Here is a 9,274-nt window from a genome sequence, read left to right on the forward strand (position 1 = left end):
AGTTTTAAACGTGAGAATTAAACGGTTGTACTGGTGAAAGTCCAGATATCCACTAGAGGATTCAAATAAGGACCAAAAGTTTACATGTTAGTGTTACGGGTCTTTCTAAAATCCTTCAAGTTACTAGAAATTCCATGTGCGATTTTATTTGATTTAGGGTGTTTGTGCCAAGAAATGGGAAATTTATAGCTTTAAAATTAGAATATTATGTTTCATTGGAAACCTGGATAGAAAATGCGTGTTCGTTTATATTTGGTGAACTTTCTTCCAAGTATTCAACCTGTCGATTAGTTTTGTTTAGCAGTGTTAAAAAAGTGATATGGTTGGTACTGCTTCGTATCTTAGCTGCACGTCTGGGATCTTATAACGCCAGAAACCTGGTTCTCTATATGTGAGGTAGGCATAGCTCAGACAATATATGAAAGAAATAAAGGTTTTGATATTGTTACGTTATCAATATATCAGCACGTTCTGATAATTTTTAGAGTATTAAGCTAGTCTTTCGTGAAAACAAATTGTTGTGTATTGATATACAGATTTCAAAAAAGAAGTTACGGTGTTGAAGTCACCACCCATGGATGAGTTTATTAAAACAGTAATAGTTGTTACGTTATCACAAAACATTTTGCATTATATTTAAAAATAATTAATTTGTTAAACGAATTATTAATTACGAACATAAGTTTTCCGCTGGTTTATATTGGTATGAAATTTACGGAAATCAAATTTTTTCTATATATTTACTTTTCAAACATTATAACTTTCATGAATATTTTAATATTAGAGTGATGGCTAAAAGAACTCACGGTTATTATATTCTGAAGCTTGAAACACTCTTGATTGTGTTTAGTTTTATAAAGAGTGTAATTTATTGTGTAGCTTCTGATAACACACAACTTTACGTAAAGACTATAGCACTGTGGTCTTCTAACCTGGATCACAGATCTAACTTTATTTGTGAAACATTCCACGTGAAACATAAAAGTAGAAACTGATCGACTTTTGTATCGAATTTCAAGTTTAATGATAAACACTAGAGGTCTGATTCACGAAAACAAATTCAACGTTTTAAAATCATTTGCAACTGATTTATCAGGTCGAAAATTAAGTTTTGTATTAAATATTAAAAACATTGTAATACCAAAACAAATAATACTGCAGTTTGGGAATTTTCCTAAATTAATGTTAATAAATATCTAACAAAAGTTGTTTATCATATTCGAAATATAAAAAAAACAACAACAACATGTCCATTGAGTGAGTTTCGAATTCGGTCGGATGTTTAGAAAGAACAGATTTGAATGGTAACAATATAACGGATTGAATATAAGGTAAAACGTGCGGGGTGTTTAATAAATAGTATTGTTTAGACAAACCATTACAGTAGAAGGCTTAATATATGTCAGCACAAACAGTGTATCTTTAAATTAATAATAAATATTAAACGAAAACTCTGGGAATCTGGAATTCATTACATTAATGACAACAAACAAGAGTTGCTTTTATTGTTTAGTGTTGGAAAATAACTGAAATGGAAAGACTTTCAATAATATAGAGTGGTCAATCTGTGGTTTTGGAGTCGAGAATTTTAATGTTTTAGCAAGTATGTGGTGGTTGTTGTTTTCACTCTCTAATGGGACTCAAGTAGTTTATACATACATATAAGTATAGGTATTTGTATGTCGTGTGGTTATAATACTTCCAAGTTTCCTCCTATAAATAATAATACTTACAGTGACGTATTGACTGCTGATATTGAGGTCTGTTCAAATTATACACTTATTTTCACCCCTTGTGTTTAGTCTTGTGCTTATCATTATTCACTGTTACCCTGAACTATAATTTCTATCTCAAACAACTTCTGGGAAGGAGGACAAAGTTATTGATAGACCAGACATCTTTACAAACTGACCACAGTCCGCCTGCTATTTATATACGTGGACTTCACCTTCCAAGATAATAGGTATTATCTTATTAACAGCACAAGACACTAAAAAGAACTTTATTTCGTTCTATCTTGTTTTTTTTTCTTTGATGTGTGTTTGTGTTTCGGGGATTGTGTTAAGTTTGTTATGTAATCATAGTCTTCACCTTACCAGTGAACACTATGGTCATAATTCTCTTGTGGGTGTCATTGTGGATACCGATAGTGTTCTAAATATGAGACTATCTGAATTTATTAACTTTTACTTGGAGCACCATGCCATCCTTTCTTTTGTTCTTTTGTCAACCAACAGTGTTGCTATACGAATGTTTTCATCTGAGAGAAATGTAACATATAAACCACTATGGTTCTCCTGTTGGCAGATGTTTATCATGAACTTTGTTCTGTTACAAACTCACACACAAAAGTTCCCGACTACCCTTTAAGGACAATGAACAACAGTATAGTGTACTCAGACGAATGTGTTCATTATGCCTTAAGCATATGTTAAGCCTCGGTTAAAAATCATAAAACAGTTTTCATTTCAAAACATTTATTTACTAGTGTAAATTTACAAAAGAAATGCATAGTACAATAATTCGGATTCACAACTTGATTATCTTGTTTGATGCGACGAACATGTAAACGGCTCTTTTCGTTGACCACTTTCCTTACATCCTGGAAAGTAAAGAGTCTGTTAGTACAAAGTTGTTCGATTGAGTTATAACAGAACAAGAAACGACAGTCAATTTTATTATCACATGTTACTTCATTTAAGTATCGTTTTAATTCTTAGATATTAACAATCACATTTATCAAACAATTCTAAGTTTCCCCTTGTGAGTATTTATCTACATTAATAATAACAGTGATTAACCTGAACTTATCTCATATCAAACCTACAGAGACAAATGTTACTTAGAGTAACAATATCCTCCTATGATCCCACCACGAGATAGATAAAACAGTTTATAACAAAAAATTATAAACTATTCTAGTGGTGACAAACCATTTAGTATTAATGATAAAGGTGAATGTGATAAGCCTGCAGCCACTCTTATAAACTCCATATTCATTCCACAAGAAACTAATCCTTCATAATAACGAACCCAGCTTGTAGCAACAAATGCTATGTAAATACGTATGATATGCTGAAGAAGATAATTCATGTTAAGAAATATAATCTTCAAAAAAGAAACGCAAAGGCAAATTTTGAGACATATTGTTAACAAGTTTATTCTGGGTAGTTCTGTATGACATGTGTGAAACTTTGCACATTCACTGCTGAACATCCAAAGTCTGCAAAGGCGAAGTCCACGCTCACTAGGTGAAGTTTAACGTCACTCAACGTCAATAACGGGTATGCCCCCCGTGAGCATCAATAACTGCTTGGCATCTCCTGCCCATGGAAGCGATGAGATGACGAATCATATCCTGTGGAATGGCTGTCCACTCAGCCTGCAAAGCTGCTACAAGATGAGGTAGAGTCTGAGGTTGAGGTTCTTGCCGTCGCAGACGTCGGTTCAACTCGTTCCAAAGATGTTTGATGGGGTTTAAATATGGTGATATGGAGGGCCAGGGAAGAACGTTGATGTTGTGGTGTCTCAAGAAGACAGTGGAGAGTCGGGCTGTTTTAGGACGGGCATTGTCATGTTGAAAAACGTCGTTGACGTTCACCATGATGGGTTGCACATGGAGCCTAAGAATCTCGTAGACAGTTGTGTACGGTCTGATCGGAAATCCTAAGCAGCCCCTGGTATGGTTGAGGCAGTAGACGTCGCAGTGGTGGTCCTATCCCGAAGGTGACGTAACCGGATGTTGCCATCTTGTGCGGGCGTGGTCACGAGGTCTGCCAGATCGTGGACGGTCACGAGTTGATCCATGTTGTTGGTGACGATTCCATAGCCTTATGATGGTGCTTGGGTGGACATTCACAGCTCTGGCAATATATGTTGAGATTCGACTGCTTCCAAGCCACCAATGGCGTTGTTGCGTTGTGCTTCAGTCAGTCCTGTCGTAACTGTATTGCGTGTCGGTGGCTTAACATTGAGCTATGGAAACCGAGAACCCGTCACTCTTATAGGATTTTGCACATGTTGCACTTGCAGAACATGCAGGTCTCAAACAAATTTATTGGACACGTATGCGTTTTGGCGAAAAATCCTATGTTTTCCTCCGTTTTCAAAGTGCACAACTTTTATTGTCATTTTGGTCTGACAATCAGTGCCTTAACACGTGTAACATCACATACTCTGAGCTTATAACGTTATTACATATATTTCTCTTTAAAATAACAAAAATATCCCTTTTGCGTTTCTTTTTTTGAAGAGTATATGAATTATCCTAGGTTTTACAAAATGTGCTTATATTTACAGGATAATAAGTACAATCTAAAGAAGGTTATGTTAATATAAATGTTTAATTGGTGGTAATATAAAGGTTGTCTTACTTTCAGGTTTAAAAAGCACCGATTATTATTCAGTTTTAGAAAATTACATTTTTCACTTTGTGTCATTGATTTTGAAACTTATAGATTAGAACCTAACCAACACTCAACTTAAGAACCTTAGATGAAATCTTTCCTTTACCCAAGATGGAGGCATTTGTTGAGTCATTCATACTTCATGATATATATGAGGCATATAGAGTATATATTTCATAGATTGCAGGACAGAGCATAATGTAAAATTCATAACCTCGTATAAAAAAGTATATACATTAGAAAAACTGAATACTTCTCTCTGTTTTACTGTCGTCTAGGCTTACGTAACCCTAATCCGAGACTGATGATAAGCCTGAACTTAGTTGTTTTACAAACTAAACACAAACAACAAATAATAATTCATACTAACTAAAAAATTATAGAATTACTAAAATAAGTTTAGTAGCTACTCTCAAATATAGCCATGAAATGTTTTTATTTTTTAATGCTTGGTGTAACGTCTGTGATCAACATATGATGATATACATAGAACAAATACCCATAATGCTACGAGTGATTTAAAACTTTTGTAACAATGTTTCTTTCTATTTCTCACAGAAAAGTATGCCTGGAGTTGGCGGCGAGTTTTGTTGCCTTCCATTTAGTTTATCAGACTAGACACAGAGACCCTTCTCTTATAAGATATTAAAAAATCTTCAATAATTTGTTTGTTTTTTACTAGAATGAGACTGGTAACAAATTTGATCATATATTTATTTCGTAAAGATCTGACATATCAAGTTATACATTCATTGTACACCATAAGACTGAACACATCTAACACATAAACGTGCACACGAACATTGCTCAAATCAGAAATAGACGAGTCCTTTTATGTAGTTGTTTACATATATAATGTAATATGTTTATATATACGTATTATGTTAATACACATAAAGAGAAATGAAACTATTAAAATAACCAGATAAGATTATCAACAGTACATCCTTTCTTTAACATCACAAACTAGTCTTCCTAGCAATTTAAATGTGTAGAGGAACAACCTACGTAAATAATAGTGTAGTTTAAACGGCTACCAATATATGTCACTTACGTACGATTCAATAAATAAACTCAAGCGCAATTTTTGAATAAACAAAATATATATTCCCTGATTTTTGTTAAATTTCTGTTGTTATAACTGAGAAGATGGGAAGTGTCAAATGATTGGTAGAATTTAAACCAATCAGAGAGCTGTGATATTTAATACCTATAAGTATTATATGATCTGATATTATCAGGGCTCGAGTTAAACGACATGATTCGTATACTATTTTCATTGATAAATACATTAAATAACTATCAATAATTTCTCTCAAAAAATATGTTTATGAACTTCCTGTGAACGTTCTCGGCGAATAATAGTATAAAAGGAGGTTTGTTGTACCCAAGCAGGTATTATCGAGTTGTTTGAGAAAACGAGAGAGTTTGTTTGGTTAGTGCTAAAAAGATGAAGTTCACTGTGAGTATATGTTAATAACAGTAGTTATCTAGATATACTAAAATATATGTACTTATTCAATTCATTAACTAAGTGTAACAGACTATTATTTTATTTTAGGATTTAGATTCATTCAATTAACTCCCTTTGAAACGAAAGTATAATTAGGCTTAATACGGATTACACAAAATAACTTGTGTTGATATGACTTTTCATCTGTAAATAAATATTGGATTAAAACAATTCTCTAAAGTAAAATTAAGCAACAACAGCATTCCACGTCAAATCTAAATATTTCACTCAATTAAAAATGTTAGTGAAGAAAAATCGTGTTTTTATCTTTTTGGTAAGAACAAAGTAACACAATATGATATTTTGTTCTGAACACATTTTATAGCCCCTCAATTTACCGTTGTGGTTTGGAAAACCAACACAAATAAGGACCAAGTTGGTTTAAAAATACGGAAGTCATAAAATTTAATATTTTCTTTACCATGTGAACCATAAAAATTGTTTAAAATTTATTATGTAGGAGTTATCTTAATATTAAAAGCTTTCTGCACTACCTAATTGGACTTGATAAACTAGAGGGAAGTGTTTAACACCTGCCACCGTAAACACGTGATATGTTGAAACGAGTGTGTGTGTTTTTCTTATAGCAAAGCCACATAGGGCTATCTGCTCAGCCCACGGAGGGGAATCGAATCCCTGATTTTAGCGTTGTAAATCCGGAGACATACCGCTGTACTAGCGTGGGAATGTTGAAATAAAATGGCGGGTTTCATGGCTATCTTTATAAACATCCTCAACCTTAATGGAGAAAGTGTTTATAAATATATATATTATTTTTAGTGGTAACAGGTCGTGAATCATGTATCAAGGATCCACAGTCCAGTGTACTGACAACTCTGACGCACTGCCTGAAAGAACATTCAATCTTTTTTTCCCATGTTTATGACCACAAGCCACACTCCAGTCATTTGTTTGAATTTTTAAAGTTTAGGAGTGCACAGTGAAAAGAAAATCAAATATTCATAGAGAGTATGATACGTAGATACAAGAATGTAACCTACGGTTCATTTGTTAATAATACTTCATATAAAACAAATGTGACGAAGTGGTTAGCGGGGAGATTACGAATGAGAGAAACCAGGCGTGTGTCTCGCTAGTATAAAATCACATTTAGTACTTTAAATTAGTGGATGTGTAATGAGTGTGACAGTCACATTTTAATATTTGATGATAGTAGTCCAACAGCAGTAGATATAGTACTTTAGCTGTTTTCTCTCCAGTTCAATATTAGGAATGGTTAGTATCATAAAAACCTTGGAAGTTTTCCATGAATATCTGATATTAAAAATAACAACAGTAAGTAATTCACTTTAAACTGAACACCATCCTAACCTGGTGTGAAGATTATTAGCCTTATTTCATACGAAAGGAAACACGATACGTAAATAAAATGTTGCACTAAATAGTTTATAAGTCGTTAAACATCAATTCAACATCTTATCTGTGAAACTACAGCCTACATCAGTAACATTAAATCAATTCCCTAGTGGCATATTGGACCGTTTGTGGACTTAAAACTCTTGCAAATTGATTTTGATACTCGTGGTGTGAAGAGAATAGGCAACTGTTTATGTTGCTTTGTGCTTAACCACAAAACAAACAAATGTTAAAGTCACTTGTGTTTCTAAACACGAATTATATTCTTTCAGCTTGTCATCTGTGTTGTCTTATCCCTTGTTGCTACAAGCTTGGCTGGGTATTATGGAGGACTTTTAGGTTACAGAGGTGTTCTTGGCGGTGGATATGGAGGTTATCTTGGCGGTGGGTATGGAAATTATCTTGGCGGTGGGTATGGACACGGAATTCACGGTGTCTACTGTCCTTGGGCTTATCCCGTTTACCCTCATTACGGTGGTTATTACCACTAAATGGTTAGTTCATTAAATATTTAATTAATAATTATAAGGGTTATATCTACTTTGTCTTACAACAGGAGGATGTATGATATTGAAATATTGTACGAATTTATTTGATATAAATAACAAAACTGACGTTGTGAAAGCAATGTGTTAAAATACCAAAGCCTTTTTTATTTTTATTTCACGATATTTATATTTTAATAAACCGTCACCACTAGAATAGTTTGTAAGTAACATTTGTATCTGTAGGTTTGATATAACATAAGTTCAGGTTAATCACTGTTATTATTAATGTAGATAAATACTGACAAGGGGGGAACTTAGAATTGTTTAATAAGTGTGATTGTTAATCTAGAGATCTAAGAATTAAAACGATACTTAAATGAAGTGACATGTGATAATAAAATTGACTGTCGTTTCTTGTTCTGTTATAACTCAATCGAACAACTTTGTACTGACAGACTCTTTACTTTCCAGGATGTAAGGAAAGTGGCCAACGAAAAGAGCCGTTTACATGTTCGTCGCATCAAACAAGATAATCAAGTTGTGAATTCGAATTACTGTACTATGCATTTCTTTTGTAAATTTACACTAGTAAATAAATGTTTTGAAATGAAAACTGTTTTATGATTTTTCACCGAGGCTTAACATATGCTTAAGGCATAATGAACACATCCGTCTGAGTACAGTATACTGTTGTTCATTGTCCTTAAAGGGTAGTCGGGAACTTTTGTGTGTGAGTTTGTAACAGAACAAAGTTCATGATAAACATCTGCCAACAGGAGAACCATAGTGGTTTATATGTTACATTTCTCTCAGATGAAAACATTCGTATAGCAACACTGTTGGTTGACAAAAGAACAAAAGAAAGGATGGCATGGTGCTCCAAGTAAAAGTTAATAAATTCAGATAGTCTCATATTTAGAACACTATCGGTATCCACAATAACACCCACAAGAGAATTATGACCATAATGTTCACTGGTAAGGTGAAGACGATGATTACATAACAAACTTAACACAATCCCCGAAACACAAACACACATCAAAGAAAAACAAGATAGAACGAAATAAAGTTCTTTCTAGTGTCTTGTGCTGTTAATAAGATAATACCTATTATCTTGGAAGGTAATGTTCACATACTCATATTCCAGGAGAATTGTAGTCAGTTTGTAAAGATAACTGGTCTATCAATAACCTTGTTTTGCTTCCCAGAAGCTGTTTGAGATAGAAATTGTAGTTCAGGGTAACACTGGATAACCATAAGCACGAGATTAAATACGAGGGTTGAGAAAACAAGTATTTAATGGGAACAAACCTCAATATAAACGGTCAGTATATCTCTGTAAATATTAATTTATTGGAGGAAACCTAAACGTATAAAAGCCACGTCATAAAATTTAGTTTTGTACAACTTACAATAGTGGGAGTATTCTGTATATACGTAACTATGTATGTGACTGAAATAATAAAACAGTTTGACGTTATTTATTTGAT

The 9,274-nt window shown here is 33.4% G+C and overlaps 1 long non-coding RNA gene across 1 annotated transcript; it reads left to right on the forward strand.

Annotated features, from left to right (window-relative positions):
• Nucleotides 1-5,766: 5,766 nt before the first annotated feature.
• Nucleotides 5,767-8,391, forward strand: LOC143224317 (uncharacterized). The gene is made up of 3 exons (XR_013013329.1): nt 5,767-5,868; nt 7,569-7,790; nt 8,256-8,391. It is a non-coding gene; the product is annotated as an uncharacterized LOC143224317 (long non-coding RNA).
• Nucleotides 8,392-9,274: the final 883 nt, after the last annotated feature.

The sequence above is a fragment of the Tachypleus tridentatus genome, chromosome 8, assembly GCF_004210375.1.
Source record: "Tachypleus tridentatus isolate NWPU-2018 chromosome 8, ASM421037v1, whole genome shotgun sequence".
NCBI classification, from domain to species: domain Eukaryota; kingdom Metazoa; phylum Arthropoda; class Merostomata; order Xiphosura; family Limulidae; genus Tachypleus; species Tachypleus tridentatus.